This window comes from Trichechus manatus, unplaced genomic scaffold (genome assembly GCF_000243295.1).
Source record: "Trichechus manatus latirostris isolate Lorelei unplaced genomic scaffold, TriManLat1.0 scaffold00007, whole genome shotgun sequence".
NCBI lineage: Eukaryota > Metazoa > Chordata > Mammalia > Sirenia > Trichechidae > Trichechus > Trichechus manatus.
Genome location: NW_004443943.1, coordinates 14,236,895 through 14,258,944, shown reverse-complemented (window position 1 = coordinate 14,258,944; position 22,050 = coordinate 14,236,895). Strand labels below are relative to the sequence as shown.

The 22,050-nt window shown below is 40.3% G+C and overlaps 1 protein-coding gene and 1 long non-coding RNA gene across 3 annotated transcripts in view; both read right to left on the bottom strand.

The window, feature by feature from the left end:
* Positions 1-22,050, bottom strand: part of PAPSS2 (3'-phosphoadenosine 5'-phosphosulfate synthase 2) — a 95,735-nt gene that overhangs the window by 30,569 nt on the left and 43,116 nt on the right. The window lies entirely within an intron of this gene.
* LOC111822196 (uncharacterized) lies at positions 633-9,757 on the bottom strand. Its single transcript, XR_002825466.1, has 3 exons — positions 9,702-9,757; positions 1,336-1,490; positions 633-798 (listed from the first exon to the last, which is right to left on the bottom strand). It is a non-coding gene; the product is annotated as an uncharacterized LOC111822196 (long non-coding RNA).

The following is a 22,050-nucleotide window of genomic DNA, read 5'->3' as shown; positions in this document are numbered from 1 at the left end:
ACACAGATCTGACAAAGGACTAGTATCTGTACAGTGCATGAAGATAGATAAAGCATACCTACAACTCAATAAGAAAAAAAAAAACAGTTTTTTTAAAATGGGCAAAGGAGTTGAACAGCCATTTCACGGAGGAAGATATAAAATAGCCAGTAAGCACATGAAGAAATGTTCAATGTCATTTAATCAGAGAAATGCAAATGAAAACCCAAACGAGTTGCCATTGTTAACGACTAAGGCAGCAAAGATGTGCTCTGATCCATTGATGGTGGAGGTGTAAAGTAGTACAACCATCCTGGAAGAAAGCCTGGCAATACCCTATAAAACGAAGCCTATACCTCCCCTCTGACCCAGCAATTCCAGTCATAGGCATTTACCCAAGAGAGATGAAAACGTGTGTCCGCACAAAGATTTGCCTGAGAATATTCTTAACTGTATTCTGCCCAAAACTGGAAAGAGTTAAGTGTTCATCAGTAGGAAAAGAGATTAAAAACAAAACAAAACTATAGAATACTCATATGGAATACTACTCAGCAATAAAAAAGGAATGGACTACCGATACATGCAACATGGATGAATCTGAAAAACATTATGTGGAGTTAAAGAAGCCTTACACAAAAAAATACATACTGTATGATCCCATTTACACGATGTCCCAGAATAGGCAAAATTAATGTAGTAATCTGCGTCAGAACAGCAGTTGCCTCTGCGGTAAAAGCAATGTTTTATGTCTTGACAGTTGTTTGCATTTGTTCAATGTACACTTAAGAGGAACATTTCATCAGATTTAAATTTTATCACCTACCAAAAAAAGTCATTAAAAAAAAAGTAACCAAACAAGAACATATATAATAAGATTTCAGACGGTGGAATTATATTGTTCAACATCGCTACATTTATGGAAAAGGTCTTTGATCCCCATCATAGCAGATATTAGATTTAAGGTACTGCTGTCTGCCTCTGCACATGAACACCCACTAGAATTTAATTTGTCTGCAGAGATGGTTTCTTCTCTCTTTGGGCTATTTCTTCTCCATACAGGCAGAGTTCCATAATAAACTCCAGTCTCTGGTTATCTTCTACAGGAACTTTGTTAACCAGTATTGTTAATTGCTTCCCTAATACATTCTTGGTTTTTAAAAACAGCTCAGAATCCACCAGAAGCAACTCCTCTAACATAATAATATTTAATCTCTGAACTTTTGGTCTTTATTAGCTGCATCTTAATCATGGAAATTTGTACAGATTTATTTTCACTACAGCAGTGCTTAAACAAGCAAACAAAATATTTTCAGATGACCTGGTACTGAGCTTTTTGTTTTGTTTTTTGCTCCTTACCTCAAATTCACCGTTGATTTTTAGCAAAGGCAAAAAAAAAAAATAGATGCAGTTGTTTTGAAGGATATTTGAACTGCAAAGGGGCAGGCAGGGCAGCCAAAAATCTTTCTTGCTGAAACCTTTACCCTCTTCAAAAGAACATATGCTGTTCTAAGCTTTGGAAAGAAAGTGCATGTCAGAAAGAGGATACTCTTTATAGAAAACAAAACACATATTAACAACAACAAAAAAAAACCTAAACAGCCTTTCTGCAAGCCTGCCTCCCTGTGTGTGTAAACAGCACATGGACATCCTCAACACCTCATCCTACTCTGTCACTTAGCAGGAAGTGTCCCAGAAACCACAGAGTTAGTAGCATACTTCTATTCTGGATCCCTAAGGGACATTTTACAAAACTCTCTACCTTCTTCCAGGTCACTGGCCCAGAAAAACTCCCTCTAGCATGCACAGGAGTAACATGAGTGTGGGCTCTGGAGTCAAGCAAACCTGGGTTTGAAATCTGCTTCACCACCTACTTGTGCGTCACCAGGCTCCTGATGAGGCCCAGGTGGCATTTAGTCTAGTCTGCAGAAATGATGGTGGTTTGAGGTCTAAATCACCCAGATTTAGAAGTGTTCTAGGGATTTGAGTCCATTCTAAGGCAAGTCTAGGAAGGTGAGGCTCATGATCAAATCAGACAACGGCTAGGGCAGCATTTTGTATGGGGTGAAGAGTTATTAGTATATTATTCTGCCTACCATACAGTGTATAACCCAAAGTGGAATTATTGAGTATTAAAAATTGTTATTGTTGTGGTTGTTATTATTTTTGACCCAAAGCCCAACTAGAAAGTATACCACCCTGTAGTGTACCAGTCTGAAGTCCTAGCTGTCCCAAAGCCATGAACCCATTGTTACCAGGACTGGGGATGGACTTTGCACCAAGGTCAGCTTCATGAGCTCACTAGAGTCGGGCCTTGTCACACAGCCCAGGGTTGCACTGTGTGTCTCAAAGTTCTCTGCCGGGCCTCCTCCTCACTCCCACTGGTGGCACAGAAAGGGGAGTGCCGATGGAACTCGGCGTAGGGTAGGGTAGGTCCTGACAGAGAGCCTCAGCCTTGATTCTGCATGACTAGAAGAATCAATGTGGGGGAATGACGGGTGGGGCATCAATGTGTGCCACCGTGAGGAGTGTTGTGAAAGGAAGGACATGGGAATGAGAAGTTGGAAACCTGGTGTCAGGTTGTAGGTTTCCGGGTGCTCAAAGATCTTTTGAGGTGTGTCTAATGGCTTCAATAAAAAATGAGCAAGTGCCTTTTACTTCCCTCTACACCCTCCTGCCTCCCACAAACCAATCCACTTCACCTGTAATTACAACTCTACTCTATCCCGTTTCAACCTGGCCCTCACTGCTGCTGGGCTACGATTTCATTGCTCTCTTGCTGATTAAAAGTATTCCAAATCTCCATGTTCCTCAGTGTGCAGTCTGAAGATTCATTTAAAGATCTGTTTTCAGAATGAGGCAACCAAGTTACCAGCCTGCCACAATATACGTATTTTTAAATACTCTAACTACTTTGGTATGTTTGAATTTTTACTGTTTTTTTCCCCTAGATTAATTTGTGCTTATTTTGTTGCTAATAAGAATACGCATTTTTCCATGGAATCATTTACTTATGATATTCATGTACTTGCTCCCTGGGGATTTTACAGGTTGCGTAAAGGCAGTTGTTGGCTAAATAACATTGGAGAAAATCGTGAGCCGAGTGAGTTAGCGACTAAGTGCAAATATTTCTCTTTAACATAAATGCTGTACATATTTTACATGTCAAATACATAGTTCAATAGTTTATAGAATAAGATCGTGCACTATGACTTATAAGAATACCATATGCACAATCACAAAAGGACAAATATTGTATGACCACTACTATAAAAACTCATGAAAAGGTTTACACACAAAAAGAAACAATCTTCGAGGGAAGGGGTGGGAATGGAAAAACACTAAATAGACAATAGATAAGTAGTAACTTGGTGAAGGGTTATAAGGGCAGGAAGGGGTGGGAATAGAAAACACTAAACAGACAATAGATAAGTGGTAACTTGGTGAAGGGTAAGACAGTACACAATACTAGGGAAGCCAGCACAACTTGTACAAGGCAAGGTCATGGAAGCTCCATAGACACATCCAAACTCCCTGAGGGACCGATTTACTAAGCTGAGGGCAGTGGGGACCGTGGTCTTAGGGAACATCTAGCTCAATTGGCATAACACAGTTTATAAAGAAAATGTTCTATATTCTACTTTGGTGAGTAGCGTTTGGGGTCTTATAAAAGCCTGTGAGCGGCCATCTAAGATAGTCTACTGGTCTCACCCCTTTGGGAGCAAGGGAGAATGAAGAAAACTAAAGACACAAGGGAAAGATTAATTCAAAGGACTAATGGACCACAACTACCACAGCCTCCACCAGACTGAGTCCAGTACAGCTAGATGATGCCTGGCTGCCACCACTGACTTCTCTGACAGGGATCACAATAGAGGGTCCCAGACAGAGCTGGAGAAAAATGTAGAACAAAATTCTAACTCGCAAAAAAAGATCAGACTTCAGGGATCACAACAGAGGGTCCTGGATAGAGCTGGAAAAAAATGTAGAACAAAATTCTAACTCACAAAAAAAGATCAGACTTACTGGCCTAACAGAGACTGGAGAAACCCCGAGAGTATGGTCCCCAAACACCCTTTTAGCTCAGTAATGAAGTCACTCCCGAGGTTCACGGTTCAGCCAAAGATTAGACATCCCCATAAAACAAAACGAGACTAAAGGGGCACAATAGCCCGGGGACAAGGACTAGAAGGCAGGAGAGGACAGGAAAACTGGTAATAAGGAACATAAGGTTGAGAAGGGACAGCGTTGACACGTTGTGAGGTTGTTAACCAATGTCCTAAAACAGTATGTGTACTGTTTAATGAGAAACAATTTGTTCTGTAAACCTTCATCTAAAGTACAATTAAAAAGCAAAAGAAGATCAGACTTACTGGCCTAACAGAGACTGGAGAAACCCTGAGAGTATGGCCCCTGGACACCATTTTAGCTCAGTAATGAAGTCACTCCTGAGGTTCACTCTTCATCCAAAGATTAGACAGGCCCATAAAACAAAATGAGACTAAATGAGCACACCAGCCCAGGGGTAAGGACTGATTTAGAAAATAATATTTGGAATGATTGTTCCATGACCTTGAGCATAGAGAATATGACCCAGCTGGAGCTGGGCTCACAAGGACTCACAAGGACACATCAACTGGGTCCTGAGGTATAAAGACAATAGCTAAGATACTCCTGGAAAATATCTTTTAGGGAAACTTTCACATAAAGCCAATCAAACAGAACACAAAAGACTTTCTACTCTTTTTCTGTTAGCATTTAGTGAATAGAAATTTGTTGGACCAATGAAGACCCTCCTGACTGTCGTTACTGAAACCTGTACCAATGACTGTTAAGAAAGACAATTCAAAATGTAGGATCACAGTTTCTAGCCAATCTGAAAAGGCCTAGCTTTCAATGGTTTTGCCCATTTGTAATGTTAATATATACCAATGACTATGTAATGGTCTTTGGACACTGGGCAGACATGGCTGTGGCAGCATGCTTGTCCGTTTTCCCACTCTTGCCTATTCTGTGATATTTTAAGGACTCGGGCAGACATGGCTATGGCAGCACGCTTATCCATTTTCCCAGTCTTGCCTATTCTGTAATATTCTTTGGAATTGGACAGACAGGGCTCTAGCAACATGCTTGTCTGTTTTCCCACTTTTGCCCCTTTGAATATACGCTGAATAAAACTTTCTTTTTGCTTTACTAAACTTTCTGATGTTCTTCCCCTACAACAGGACTAGAAAGTAGGAGAGGACAGGAAAACTGGTAATAGGGAACCCAAGGTCAAGAAGGGAGAGCGTTGACATGTTGTGGGGTTGGTAACCAATGTCATAAAACAATGTGTACTAACTGTTTAACGAGAAGCTAGTTTGTTCTGTAAACCTTCATCTAAAGTACAATTAAAAAAAAAAAAGAATACCATATACAATATAAACGCCAAGTGCTTGTGACAGCATTTCAGATGGAAGCGTTCTTATATTCCAGAACAATCCAGTTTCTCTGCTGTGTGAGTATATACTTTAAAGAAATTTAAGAGATTATTGAGGGGGCTGGATGAACCCCATCATGGATTGAATTGTGTCCCCCCAAAAATGTGTGTATCAATTTGGCTGGGCCATGATTCCCAGTATTGTGTCGTTGTCCTCCATTTTGTAATTGTAATTTTATGTTAAAGAGGATTAGGGAGGGATTGTAACACCCTTACTAAGGTCACATCCTTGATCCATTGTAGTTTCCCTGGGGTGTGGCCTGCGCCACCTTTTATCTAACAAGAGGTAAAAGGAAAGGGAAGCAAGCAGAGAGTGGGAACCTCATACTACCAAGAAAGCAGTGCCAAGAGCAGAGCACGTCCTTTGGGCCTGGGGTCCCTGTGCAGAGAAACTCCTAGTCCGGGGGAACGCTGATGAGAAGGCCGACAGAGAGAGAAAGCCTTCCGGTGGAGCTGACAACCTGAATTTGGCTTTTAGCCTACTTTACTGTGAAGAAATAAATTTCTCTTTGTTAAAGCTATCCACTTGTGGTATTTCTGTTATAGCAGCACTAAATAACTAAGACAACCCCTGAAACTATTGCCCTGAGATAATCTTTAAAAGTTAAACCAAAAATATCCCCTAAAGTCTTCTTAAAACCAAACAATAGCTTAGCTTAACTAGTAAAAAAAAACGTCTGTCTGCCTTGAGCATTATGCTCTTTTAAGAACTATCTATATGGGAGCAAATTGAAAACAGCAATTTAAGGATTAGACAGGAACCTTAGGGGGCAATGAGTTTATGTTAATGGGGGAGGAACAACTCAGAAAATGAGGGTGAGAATGGTTGCACAACTTGAAGAATGTAATCAGTGTCACTAAATTGTACATGTAGAAATGGTTGAATTGGTGTATGTTTTGCTGGGTGTATTCTCAACAATAACAACAAAATAAAATTTAAAAAAATAGATTATTAAGAAAAATCTTAGTCCATTAGAGATTGACAGAAAACGTTAAGTTGTGGCATTTAGAGTGTTTGCTTTTTAAAAAGCAAACATCCAGAATACATAACCTTCTGTACATGAAAACTAGAGAAATTCTAGATGACCATAGTCGATCATGCTATATAATTTAGAAATGTTGTCTTTGACTAAAAGTTATTTTCTACTTTACTCATTCCTTTGACAGCATTAATTTGTAAACTAAAATTTACATTTCGTTCAGCTGCATTTATGGCACAAACTTTCAAAACAGTGGTACCCATTTTCCTTAAGTGTAACAGCGCTCAATTTTTATAGTTTTAAAAAGTTAACAATTTGTAGAACAACATGTTTTAACTATATTTTCTACTTCCTATGATTTACTGGTGACAATATATACAAAATGCTCAAGTCTACATAGAGAATGATCTTTCACTCTCCCTTACCCACATCTTATTCAAAGGTTTTCCCTCCTACCTCATTTCTGACTTGGTTGAGGCAAGTGAAGGAGTTTCAGAAAAGGTACCTATGTATTTTAGACGGGATTCTTGAATTCAAGCAAGTATAAAGAAAAGTATAAGGAAAAATAATTGATAGTTCTGGGTGCATTTCAGTGCCCCAAAAGTTGTTATGTGAGAAGTAGCATCTATTGACAACCTATAAAAGTTGAGACATTTTAAGATGTCCTAACAATATAAGTCTGTAACAGCTGAACAGCAAGAAAGCCATTTTACTCAACTGTGATGCCATCACCACTGATGGGGTTGGACTCCAATCCTATGGTTATTGGTAGACATGGAAATCTAGCTGAAGAGGTGTTAGTAAATTCAAAAGCTGATAATACATTCTAAAATGTAGTTTACATTGAGGGAAATATGGTTCTAAATTATTCTGCATAAAGAGAGATTATAGATAAAATGAGTTGGAAACTGAGCATACTAAATCAAATTCCATGAATATAGTTTTCGTAACATACATTTACTTCTCATCATGCTAACAATAAACCAAAAAAACCAAACCCATTGCTATTGGGTCACGTCCAACTCATGGCAACCCCATGTGTTACAGATTAAAACTAAACTTCGTGGGATTTTCTTGGCTGTAGTCTTTATGGAAGTAAATCGCCAGGCCTTTCTTTCAAGGTGATGCTAGATGGATTTGAACAGCCAACCTTTGGGTTAGTAGTCCCACACAAACCAACCGTTTGCACTACCCAGGGACCTTTATGCTAACAATACCTCCTTAACATTCACCAACTCTACAGCTATACTTTGTGTTAAACTACTCTTGTCTTAGAGGTGAAATAAGTACACTAGGAGCCAGTGACAAAATACCAGTTGTGAAAATTCAGACAAATGAGTTCACAAATTCCTGAAAGGACCAAATTAAACAACTTTCAAAACAGTTATTTGGACAACACAGAAAGGGCCCAAATCTGGAATTTACAAATTAAAATTGTGATCCTATGAAACAAGTTTTAGGATGGATGTAAAATTCCTTTAAGGCCAAAAACTATTATTTTCACCAATTTCTATCACAGAAGGATTTGTTGAATAGGTTAATGCTGTGAATGAGACAATTTAAGTGGAAAATATACCCATAACTGTGTTGATCTAACTTTTAGAAGCTACCACTTGAAATAAACAGATGTCAAACGGACAAGAATTTGAATGTTGTGAAAAAATGACAACAAAAACAAGGGAAGTGAACAGTTAAGACATTTAAATAAATTCCACATGGCTTTGCTTATTAAAATACTTTACACCATTAATTTTTTTTTTTTTCCAAAGCATCTGAAAAACATGAGAATTGTTGAAAAGCCTGCATGGCAGACTCAGTTTGCAAGCCTCAGTTGCAAGCCTGTCAAGGAAAATAAAGAAGCCTCTCTCCTCAAACGATTGTTATATGGAGTTAGAGGTCCCCTGGATTCTCCTTACCTTACACTAGATGGCAATCCAGAAATCTGAGTAGCAGTTACAAACAAGGCGGCTTACTATATGGAAAGGAAGAGGCCCTGGAGCTTTCATTGGTTGCGGAAACGACTTTGATTTTTCCAGATACTCTACAAGAACAGGTTTATGGCGCTGGAGAACTTTGCCTGCATCTTCTTTAAACCATTCTCCCTTCCTTCCCAGACTCACAGAATCTTCCCAATCTTTTAATACTTCAGTCACTGTAAGACCACGATCATCTATGTTCAGTGCTTTCGGTCTTGGTTCTGTTCACACGCCCACAAATTTGCCTAATTTCCCTTTGATTCTAGCCTGTTGGTTAACTCGCTTACTGTGCCACCAGGCTCGTCCTCTGGCTCTAGACTCCAGCTGGTACAATCCATTGGACGCACCGCGACCCACGCCGCCCCTGCTCGCTCCCGATGCACAGGCGTGCCTCCGCGCCTTGGCGCCCTCTGGTGCTGGGTCTGCGTCTGGGGACTCAGGAGGTGGCGCGGGTGGCAGGCGACCACGATGTCACACAGGATTGAGCAAGCCCAAGCGCCGAGGTGGAAGCGCCGCCCCGTCGCCGCCCCCGGGCAGAGCGAAGCCAGCATCACGCAGGGACAGTTGCTGGGACTCGCGGCTCAGGCGGTCCTCAGCAACTCGTCTTCACTTCTGACATAACAAAAGTGCATTCTACCCCAAACTAACCATGAGAAACACATCAGACAAAGTCCACTAGAGGGGCATTCTACAAAACGCCTGACCAGTACTCCTCAAAACTGTCAAGATCATAAAAAACGAAGAAAGTTATAAGCTGCCACTGCCAAGAGGAAACACGACAACTAAACATAATGTGGTATCTTGGGTGGGATTCTGAAACAGAAAAGGGACATTAGGGAAAAACTAAAGAAATCTGGAGAAAATATGGACTTTAGCTGATGATGATGTGTCCAGATCGGCTCAGTAATTATACTAATGTAACGTAATAGGGGGAACTGGCTGTGGGGTGTATGAGAATTCTACCATCTTCTAAATTTTTTTGTAAATCTAAATAATTAAAAAAATAAAGTCTATGATTTTACCAAGCATTTCATGATCACTCAGGCTTCTGCATTGCTGATTCTTTATTATTCTTGGTCATATTTCTTAAAATAGCTGACTCTTATTTTACTTCTACTTCAAGGAATTAAAATTACTTGGAGTTACTTGAGAAATCCTCTCATAAGCACAGCATGGGGTAAAGTGGATAAATGGGCAAGACATTGATAACAAGTGAGTATACAGATAACAAGTGTGGACATAGCCACATTGTTTATAGATAACATTTTAAAATACTATAAATAAGCTTACGGTTTGAGTTTGGCCCTGGAGAGAGGCAGAGGAAGTGCAGGAGACCCAGCAGTGCCCTCTTTTGAGTCCCTGTGTGTCCGTCCAAAACGGAGACAGGATTAATCCTCTTTTAGCCCTCTCTATGTCCCCACACCTCCTATTACGACATATGTAGCCTTTAACTTCCTGTACTGGATTCTGAGTAAATAAAAAGAAAAGACGGACAAAAGAAGATCTGAAACTCTTTGCGCGCGGGGGGGGGGGGGGGAGGCAGTGTGAAACTTCAAAAAGGTTATTTGTTCTGTTTTTGCTTCAGAAACAAGAAATTGAAAGAGAAGCTATTAGATAGAGTTTTATTGCAGGGTAAAAATGTAAATATTTTTGGATTAAATAAAACTGAAATTGCATCCTATCCTGGAGTGGATCCACAATGGAGAATTACGTGGGTGGAAGTTAGGGGTGTACGTGTGTGTGGAGTTACTACTCCTTGGAATCTTCAGGAGAAGGGTTTACATACGTACCGACAGATGTTCATAAATCTTCTTCACACCTGGATCTGTAAGCCACACTGATAAGCAGATGGAAAGATAGTGGGGAAGGAGGACGTGTACATTCCATGGTTATACTGGGGGTAGCAGTTTTCCTGATATGGTAGACTGAGATGTTCAAAACGTTTCCTTATGGAAAAGAGTTCTAGATGATGAAAATTTTCCAGGACCCCTCCAAAAAAATCATTACCAAATTAAACTTTGGAACATGACTTGTTCTTAAAATGACTAAAAGGGCTTATAGGACATAGTTCTCTCCCTCCTCTCTAATTAGAGATCATCGATCTATAAATCCTGCCCAGTTTTTTTCGCACAATATCTCTCATATGAGTTTTGTTTTTTTTTTTTTCTTTCTAGTTTCCACTGTCAACAGCCTTAAACTCTTACTGTCCTGGTTCCTATGACTTCTACTTTAGTATTCAGCCTATCTCCACATTGTGTGGTGAGCAGGCCTCCAAAATGGTTTTCAGTCTTGGTTCTGAACCAGTTGCATCCATCTGTATCATGCTCTGCATCAGAACTTGTTGCAGGTCCTCCTGCCTTCTAATTTCTATAGCTTGTTTTCCATTTATAGCCACATTTGACTCGCTACCTGATGTTATGAGCTACTTCTTCAGCTCTGACCTTTGCTTGCCTTCTTGACCATGACTTGGAGTTTCCTTCTTGCTACAGTGCCCTCAGCTGCTGTGAATAAACATCCCCCTTGGTCTGGCCTGGTCCTTTGGACCTTATTCCTGGTCACAGTTCCCCATGAACTCTGCTCCTTCTGGGTCTCCTCAAGGTTGTCAGGACCCATCACATGTTATTTGCCCCTTGGACAAGAACCCCTTTACTGGTCCCCAACTCTATCACTTCCTCCTTCAATTGATAATCATATTAATTTTTCCAAAACACCCTTAAATCATGTTACTATTATATTAAAAACCTTCGCTGGCTTCCTATTATCCACAGGATAAAGCCCTAATTTCTTAGCTTGGAAATTAAGGCCCTCCACTAGCTGGCTCCTTTCTAACTATATTCCTCTCGGTTGTAGAACTTCTGTTCCAGGCAACAGGTCTACTCATGGTTTCTGGAATTCAGTTTGCTCTTTCTGCTCTTCTCGCCTTGGAAGAGTCTTTGCCTTGGACCTATCTCCTTCATGCCCTGGATCTATCCACATATTACCTGTTCTTCAGGCCTGCACAAACCCCAAGGTTTATATAGCCTTCCTTCCTTGATTCCTCTCCCATTAGAGCTGTGGACTTAACCAGGGTGTTTACCACAAAAGAGTCCCATGTTTTAGGCTTCAGTGTCAACCTTACAAGAGCCCTGGTGGCAGAGTGATTAAACGCTCGGCTGCTAAACTGAAAGGTCAGCAGTTCCAACCCACCAGCCACTCTGTGGGAGAAAGATGTAGCAGTCTGCCCCTATGGGGCAGTTCTACTCTGTCCTAGAGCATCGCTATGAGTCGGAATCAACTCGATGGCAACAGGTTTGGTTTTTGTTTTTGTTTTTTGTCAACCCTACATGGTGGAGATCAAAACTTATACAGCTTTGATTTCCTGACAGGACCCAGCTAGTAGCAGTAAAGTATAAAGGAAACAGTATAGATTTTGAGGTTGGACAATTTAAAGTAAATTGAAATTCTGGTTCCATTAGAATCTTGAACAAATTAAGCATAACCTCAGTCTTACATAATGGTAGGATTATAATTCTTGCTAATGCTGACAAGGTTTAAAAAGAGTTAGCGGATGTGGAATATTTGGGCTTTATTATGTTGTCAGCTAATATTTGTTGAATGATTAATAGAAGTTTAATAAATACTGTTGGTTGATTGATGAGGATATCCTTAAGCAAACTCTGGTCCTCACCAGCACACATGCTTTTGTATCAGTACTCAATAATATGACATGTTCCAAAATGCGATTATGTTATATGCCAAAGTCTTCATAAAAGACTTGTTGTACCAAGTCTTCTCATAGCCCTCACTACAGGACACAGCCAAAGAAGCAGTGCAAACATGAAAAAGAATAGACCTCCCATTCAAAAATGCCTTTGTAAAATATTACTTGAACTTTATATCAAGGAAATATATAATGATTGTGATTATAGTTCTGGTGAGTTCCCCATATTCTATGAGAATCAGTTTAGCTTATGTGACCCAATGCATTTTAGTTAGTGCTTAAGTAAGAGTTATCACCTAAGTCCAAGTAAAATATTAAATGGGAAACGTATTTAATAAACTGCTTGAGTAAATTAAATGAGCCACATACACACTCTCTCAGCACAACCTGAAGTGGAATATTTTACTATTTTTTTCTCCACAAGTATAACATAGGCATAAACAATCCAAAGATGTTGTTGTTGTTAGGTGTCATTGAGTCGGCTCCGACTCATAGTGACCCTATGTACAACGGAACCGAAACACTGCCCGGTACTGCGCCATCCGCAAAATCGGTGTTATGCTTGAGCCCATTGTTGCAGCCACTGGGTCAATACATCTCCTCAAGGGTCTTTCTCTTTTTCCCTGACCATCTACTTTACTAACCACGATGCCCTTCTCCAGGGACTGGTCCCTCCTGATAACATGTCCAAAGTATGTGAGACAAAGCCTTGCCATCCTTGCTTCTAAGAAGCATTCTGACTGTACTTCTTCCAAGACAGATTTATTTGTTCTTCTAGCAGTCCATAGCATATTCAATATTCTTCGACAACACCACAATGCAAAGACATCAATTCTTCTTCAGCCTTCCTTATTCATTGCCCAGCTTTTGCACGCATATGAGGCAATTGAATACCATGGCTTGGGTCAGGCATACCTTAGTCCTCAAAGTGACATCTTTGCTTTTTAACACTTTAAAGAGGTCTTTTGCAGAAGATTTGCCCAACGCAATACATCATTTAATTTCTTGACTGCTGCTTCCATGGGCATTCATTGTGGATCCAAGTAAAATGAAATCCTTAACAACGTCAATATTTTCTCCATTTATCATGATGTTGCTTATTGGTTCAGCTTTGAGGATTTTTGTTTTCTTTATGTTAAGGTGTAATCCATACTGAAGGCTGTAGTCTTTGATCTTCACTAGTAAATGCTTCAAGTCCTCTTCACTTTCTGCAAGGTTGTGTCATCTATGTATTGCAGGTTGTTAATGAGTCTTCCTCCAATCCTGATGCTGAGTTCTTCTTTATATAGTCCAGCTTCTGGGATTATTTTCTCAGTATACAGATTGAATAAGTATGGTGAAAGGATACAACCCTGATGCACACTTGGTCTATGTACAGGTTCCTCATGAGCACAATTAAGTGTTCTGGAATTCCCATTCTTTGCAATGTTATCCATAATTTGTCATGATCCACACAGTAGAATGCCTTTGCATAGTCAATAAAACACAGGCAAACATCTTTCTGGCATTCTCTGCTTTCAGCCAAGAGCCATCTGACATCAGCAATGATATCCCTCGTTCCACATTCTCTTTTGAATGCGGCTTGAATTTCTGGCAGTTCCCTGTCGATGTACTGCTGCAACCATTTTTGAATGATCTTCAGCAAAATTTTACTTGTGTGTGATATTAATGATATTGTTCAATAATTTCTGCATTCTGCTGGATCACGTTTCTTTGGAATGGGCACAAATATGGATCTCTTCCAGTTGATTGGCCAGGTAGCTGTCTTCCAAATTTCTTGGCATAGACATCTGAACACCTCCAGTGCTGCATCTGTTTGTTGAAACATCTCAATTGGTATTCCGTCAATTCCTGGAACTTAGTTTTTCTCCAACGCCTTCAGTACAGCTTAGACTTCTTCCTTCAGTACCATCGGTTCCTGATCATATGCTGCCTCTTGAAATGGTTGAACATTGACCAATTCTTTTTGGTACACTGACTCTGTGGATCACTTTCATTTTCCTTTGATGCTTCCTGCAGCATTCATTATTTTCCCCGTAGAATCCTTCAATACTGCAACTCGAGGCTTGAATTTTTTCTTCAGTTCTTTCAGCTTGAGAAATGCCAAGCGTGTTCTTCCCTTTTGGTTTTCTAATTCCAGATGTTTGCACATTTCATTATAATACTTTGTCTTCTTGAGCCACTTTTTGAAATCTTCTATTCAGCTCTTTCACAGAAATATAACATAGGCATAAACAATACAAAGAAAGCCAACTAAAATACATTTTATTGTGATCTCAAAGAGTCCTTCAGCTTGAAATGATCTGAAATCACCATTCTGGAAAGTTTCCATTAAAAAAACTGCCACACGCAAATGTTGCTCATTTTCTGCTCAGGCACAATTAAACTAAAACTTCATCTGCTAAACTGCCTAGTGAGGTGGATTCCTAAGGATAAGAAAGTTCACTAAACTCATCATGCTCTGGGGTAAACAGTCATATAACTTTAGTCTGGCCATTCCTGCCCAGTTCAAAGCCCTTGTTTGACATATAATATTTTGATGATTCACCTAAGAGAACTCAGAAAAAGGAAATGAGATCAGAAGACACAGTCTCTTGACTCCAATCATTAAGTGTGGGCGCAGGGAAGGCTCTTGCTTCTTTAAGGAAGAGCAAAGCAAACAGCATTTGTGAAAGAGCCAGATTAGTACCTTCTAAGAAACTCATTGTCATTATTATTAAGAGCAAGGGACTCAAAATATGACTTCAGTTTCATTACATTGAAACTGATTAAATGAATTACTACATATAAAGTGCTTAAAACAGAATCTAATCAATATTCACTATTATGATAAGTGGCAAGAAAGTGAGTGTTTATCTTACTTGACCCTCTCCTCTCTCTATTTAGTGAATCTGCACAGCCACATCTCCAGCTTCACCTCACCAGCTACCCTCCCCAGTCAGGACTTCTTGCACTGAGTTGACCCAAGCAGAACCAATGCATAGGTGCGGTCTATTAGAGTCTCTCTTTGGAATTTAATGTTATTAATTTCCAGTTCCACTCTATTGTGGTCAGAGTATGTACTTTGTATACTTTCAATCTTTTAACATTTATTGAGACTTGCTTTGTGACTTAACATATGGTTTATCCTGGAAAGTGATCCATATTGCACTGGAGAAGAATGTATATTGCGCTGTTGTTGGGTGGAGGTTCTATATACGTCTAGTTGGTTTATAGTGTCATTCTGGTCCTCTATTGATCTTCTTACTAGCTGTTCCTAGGAATTTAATGTGTGTAAAATAGACACCCAGTCAGTTATATGGTTGACCCTTTAACTAGAAATTCGTGTCGAATCTGGACTGGGGTTGGCAAACCAAGGCACTGGGGGCAGAAACTATGAGCAGCCAAATAATCCCTAAAACAATGTCTCTCTTCCATTTGACCCCATTGACCACTCTTTTCTGGAAAGCTCTCTCTTTCCTTAGCTTCCAGGATATCATTCTCTCCCAGTGCTCTTTCTGCCTTCTTGGCCTCTCCTCCATAGGCTCCTTCACACATACCTCTTCCTCCACTTCCCTTTAGATGTCAAGGTTCTCATAGTTCTTCCACTGGCACCCTTCTGCTCTTCCTCTGTACACCCCTTTGTGACTCTCTCCTGTTCTTGAGACTCTGTCTACCATCGATAAGCGGTGAACTCCCAAATCTCTGTCTTCGGATATCCAAATGCCTAATTGTATGGTCTGCCACAGCTACTCAAACTCAACATGATCAAAGTGGAATTCATCTTCTTGTCCTTGCTGTCTTCCTATAGTCTTCACCACTTGCAACAACTCACAATTCTCTCCATTATCTAAGCCAGGAGTTACTCTACAGCCCCTTACCCTCATTAAAAAAAAAAATAATAATAATAATCTATTACCAAGTCCTGTCTATTTAAGTTAAGAAGTGCCTCTCAAACCATCCCACTATGCTTGGATAGGTAACTGCTCATGGGAACCTCCCTAACAGGCTTCAAACTGGGTTCCCTGTCTCCCCTCCAGGCCATGCTCCTCTTTGCTGCCAGCATGACACTGTCCTACTTAAAACCCTGCAGTGGGAGCGGGAGTCTGGGACTACACCTTCAGGGGACGTCTAAGTCAATTGGCATAACAAAGTTTATTAAGAGAATGTTCTGCATCCCACTTTGGTGAGTGGTGTCTGGGGTCTTAAGAGCTAGCAAGCGGCCATCTAAGATGCATCAGTTGGTCCCAACCCACCTGGAGCAAAGGAGAATGAAGAACACCAAAGACACAAGAAAAGTATTAGCCCAAGAGATAGAAGGGGCCACATACACCAGAGACTTCATCAGCTTGAGACCAGAAGAACTAGATAGTGCTCGGCTACCACCAATGACCGCCTTGACAGGGAACACAACAGAGAGTCCCTGACGGAGGAGGAGAAAAGAGGGGTGCAGAACTCAAATTCTAGTAAAAAGATCAGACTTAGTGGTTTGACTGAGATGGAAGACATGGCCCCTGGACTCTCTGTTAGTCTAGAGCTGAAACCATTCCCGAGGCCAACTCTTCAGACAAAGATTAGACTGGACTATGGGACATAAAATGATACTTGTAAAGAGTGTGCTTCTTAGCTCAAGTAGATACATGAGACTAAATGGGCAGCTCCTGTCCAGAGGTGAGAAGAGAAGGTGGAGAGGGTTAGGAGCTGGTTGAAATCCGGGGTGGAAAGGAGGAGTGTGCTGTCACAGTATAGGGAGAGCAACTGAGGTCACATAACAATGTGTGTATAGATTTTTGTATGAGAGACTAACTTGAATTGTAAACTTTCACTTAAAGCACAATAATAAATAAATAAATAAAGACCCTTAAAAAAAAAAAAAAAGGAATTTAATGTGTGCCCACAGACTTCATGTTGGGGCCAAAAACCAAAACCAAACCTGTTGCCATTGAGTCAATTCTGACTCATGGCAACCCCATGTGTTACAGAATATACCTGCTTCATAGGGTTTTCTTGGCTGAAATCTTTACGGAAGTAGATCAACAGGTCTTTCTTTTGTGGTGCCACTGGGTGGGTTAGTAGTCCAGCACAAACTGTTTGTATCACCCAGGGACCTTATGTTGGAGTCACCATCTCCTTTTCTCAGCTGCCCTTGTTGGATTTAAAACTCCATGAACCACACAAATGCTATGTACAAATCATTCTAGAACAAACCATTCTCTTTCCATGCTTCTAAGCCTTCACTTACATGCTTGGAATGTCCTTTCTCTCACTTTTCTGCTTATTCATCATTAAGGTGTGGCTTAAACATTACTTACTCTGTGCCTGTGGCTAATTTTCCCACCCACACACAGACTTAACTGCTTCCTCCTCTAACCCACAGTATCCTGTTTCTACTAATATCTGGTCTCCCAAATTTACCTAATCTAAAGAATCTACTGGGGCACTTGTTAAAAATAGATTCCCAGGATCTTGCCCAAGAAATTCTGATTCAGTTGGTCTAGGATAGAGCCCAGGAAACTGTAGTTTGTTTTTTGTCTAATAAATGCCTCAGGTGATTTTAATGATTAGGCAAATTTAGTCAAGAAATCAAATGATGTATTGCATTGGTCAGCAGTTAACAAAAGACCTCTTTAATACATTAAAAGGCAAAGATGTCATTTTGAAGACTAAGGTGCACCTGACCCAAGCTATGGTATTTTCAATTGCCTCATATGCACACGAAAGCTGGACAATGAATATGGAAGACCAGAGAAAAACTGACACCTTTGAATTATGGTGTTGGCAAAGAATATTGAATATACCATGGACTGCCAGAAGAACAAGCAAATATGTCTTGGAAGAAGTACTGCCAGAACACTCCTTAGAAGTGAGGATGGCAAAACTACGTCTCACGTACTTTGGACAAGTTATCAGGAGGAACCAGTCTCTGCAGAAGGACTGTTTGGTAAAACAGAGCGTCAATGAAAAAGAGGGAGACCTTCAATGAGTTGGACTGACACAGATGGATTGACACAGCAGCTCAAGCTTAGCAAGGATTGTGAGGATGGTGCAGGAACGGGCAATGTTTTGTTCTGTTGTACATAGGGTTGCTGTGAGTCGGAACTGACTCGACTGCACCTAACAACAATGACAACTGATATTAGAGAATTTATGTGGATTGTGGTTATTTGCTGATGTGGCAGCCTCCCTCTCCGGGTTGGAGGGGGCTCTGTAGAGGCTGCTCTACTACTCACAGTTGTCTCTGAATCCCCAGTGTCTGGAACATTGCAAGGGTTCACAATTTATTGAATAGATGTTAAGTATCTTCACTCAAAATAATCTGTCATGTCCATGATAGTTTGTAAAATTTGGTTAATTATTCAAGTGTCTATTATGGACAAAGGTAGAGGGCCAGGTGCTGAGAAATGATAGTCTTGAAAGAACATGGGTGCCAAGGTAGTAGGATTGGGTAACAAGAATGGCAGGATTTTTTTCAAAATCTTGGCTGAGTTACAGATTTAAGGGCAGCCATACTTGTTAGTACTATTAGATGAATTCAACAATATTAATAAAAATCACCATACAGAAAGACAGACAATCCGGTCCCGGCTCCCACCTCCCCCAATTGGATATATGTATGCTGTCTTCAAGAAGCTGAATGGTAATGAAAGTTAAGAGCGTGTGCACCAGAGTCAGAATGACTGATTGTGTATCCTGGTTCCACCAGCTGACCGTTGCATGCCCTTGAGCGTATTACTTAATCTCTCAGTTCATTTATTTGTAAAATGGTTTTAATAACAGCCCCTGTCTTACTGGACTGTTATGAGGATTAAGTGAGAAAATACACATAAAACAGCACAGGGTCTGCCAACAGTCAAGCCCTTGATAAATGTTAGCTAGAATAAGAAAAATAGTTATTGTTAATTATAATTAAAGTGGTTATTAATAATTAATTAATTATAAAAACAATTAAGTTAATAATTGTTAAAATTATTAAGACAGCCCTAGTGCTTCCCTCTGCTCAGTCTTCCCCTGCCATGAAACATGTAGCACAGAAAGCAATCTAATCACAATGAGATACCACTTCACATCCACTAAAAGTAGCTGTTGTGGAGTTGATTCCAACTCATGGTGACCCCATGTGTGTTAGAGTAGAACTGTGCTCCAAAGGGTTTTCAGTGGCTGATTTTTCTGAAGTAGATCACCAGGCCTTTCTTTCAAAGGTGGACTGGAACCACCAACATTTTGGTTAGCAGCCTAGCACATTAACCATTTTTACCACCCACTAAAATGGCTATAATCAGAAAAACAGAAAAGAACAAGTGTTGGCGAGGATGTGGAGAAACTGGAACCCTTGTACATTGCTGGTGGGAATGTAAAATGGTTTTAATGCTTTGATAAACAGTTTGGTAGTTCCTCAAACTGTTTAATTATCATATTTTCCGGTAATTCCACTCCTAGGTATATACCCAAAAGAATTGAAAACTGGTACTCAAACAAATAAGGAGTCCTGGTGGTACAATGATTAAGCCATTCTATGTTTTCTCTAGTATTATTTAATTAACATTTAAATCCTTGATCTGTTTGGAGTCTGTCTTGGCAAGGTAAGTAAGTTATGGGTCCCACTACTAATCAATTACTGCGACATCATGTAACGAATAATTCATCTTTTCCTCAGTGATTTAAGATGACTCCTTTATCATATCCTAAAGCTAAAGTCATATATATATATGAGGGTAAGTCAAAAAGTATTGCTATTAGGATTCCAGTTCATACACGCAAGAGTTTATACCAAATAAAGAAGAATCACCATCAACATCAGCCCAAGGCGGATTCCTATGAGGTAGAGGTCAAACATACCTCTGCCCTCCAACCTTTTTACAAATTATGACACCAGCCATCCCTCCCATGGCACTCTTTACTTCTCTGCTAGGTTTAATAATTCATTGCAGTGTTCACACAGAACTCATAGACCATAGTCAAAATTATGGGGTTTATTAGGGAAGTAACAGGTTACAACTCAGGATCAGGATCAACAGGCTACAACTCCAGATCAGAATCAGGAAGACTGTAGGCAAAGCAGGGCTTTGAACCAGTTTGAACCAGTTCAGTTACTGCTGACAAAGTGAAACCAGAACAGACTTGAATTTTTAAAATTTGGGTGATCTGGAACCATAATCAGAACAGGAAAAATTATGGGTCGAAGCCTCGGAATGGGAGACTTGGAAGAGGTGTAGTGAGCCCTTTCAGGAGCCTGATGCATGAGATTGGATTATTGCCAGGACTGAGAAGAGCGACACACATTCAAAGCAGTTTGGTCAGCTGCCCTTCTTGAGCAGGGCAATGCTGTTTCCAACTCTGCACAAAATTCATCAGGCAAGAGATTTGGTTGCTATGCAATGCGTACGCTGCCCTTGTTTTCTAAGAGAGAGATTAAGTTTCTAGCAGGGCTTCGACCCATAATTTTTCCCATTCTGGTTATGGTTCTTGTTCACCCAAATTTTAAAAACTTGTGTCTGTTCCAGCGTCACTTCCTTAGCCATGATTGAACAGGGAAGAACTAGTTTGAAGCCCTGAGGCAAAGTCTCCCTTCTTCAGTGCAGGACAGCTTTCTCAGCTCCTCTTGGCTGTGCAGGGGTCCTCTTGGCCCCAAGAGGACAGGCTCCTCTTGCCCCCTGAGGACAAGTTCCTCTTGGTCCCCTCAGGACAGGCTTCCTTGGCCCTCGGTCCTTGGCCCTGCTTGGGCCTGGCCTCTGCCCTTTTTGGGCAAGTGATAAAAAAGCTCTTTAGCTCTGCTGGTAAGTGTCCAGAGGCACCCTACTCCACCAGGAAGCCTCCTACCTGAAGGCATTCAGCTCTCTTGCCCCATGGGTTGGCACACCCACTGTAGCCACCTTGCTCCATGGGCCAGGAAGCCCACTGCACCATCTCATGCTAGTCTCCTGGTTCTGCTGCCACTGTTTCTCTGCCATTGCTTCTTTCCGTCTTGTGCACTTTCCAGTGTTACAGCTGTCTCCTAAGTCTAAACAGTTCTCAGCACAGGGGCCCAGGTCCAAAGGATGTGCACCATTCCCAGCTCTTCTTTCTTAAGTGAGGTCCCCCTTCTGCTCTGGGATTGGCCTTCTTTTAAGTCTAGAAGGATGGCAAAACTGACCAACCCCCTCATTAGGGTTCCAAACACCTTATTTGCATGGTCCTACCCCCACAGGGGTTCCATGCACCTTATCTGTATTAGCAGTAAGCTGTCCAATTCCCTTGGTGGGCCATAAGCACCTTATTTGTATAGTCAGGCCCAATCATTGTGTGGGAGTGACAAAGACTAAGGCTAGAAGGACCATATTAACTAATTCACAACACCACATTAATCATTGTGGTTTTATAATATATATTAATATCTGGTAGGACTGGACCCCCACTCTCATCACTCTTTTACATTTTCAAGTCTATACTTATTTATTTTTCATATAAACTTTGGAATTAGCTTGTCTAGATCCAAAAATAACATTAGCATTTTTTGTATTTGTGAATTATCTGAGGAAGAATTAACATCTTTATGATGTTGAGACTACTGACCCCAAAACACCCATTTGCACATGTCCTATTAAATTTATTCCTTAGTATTTTAGCATACACACACACATACATATATTTGAGTGGTATTTGAAATCAGGTATTTCCTTCTATTATATCTTCTAATCTAGTGCTGTCAAATAAAAATACAATGCAAGTCAAATATGTAATTTTAAATTTTCTAGCAGCCATATTTAAAAAAAGTAAAGAACAGGTAAAAATAGTTTTAATAATATATTTTACTTAATCCAGTATATCAAAATATTATCATATCAGAATGTAAGCAATATAAAAATTATGAATGATCTATTTTACATTCTTTTTCCATATTAAGTCTTCAAAATCCAGTCTGCGTTTTATAGTTACGGCACATCTCATTTTAGAGTAGCCATATACCACATGTGGCTACCATAT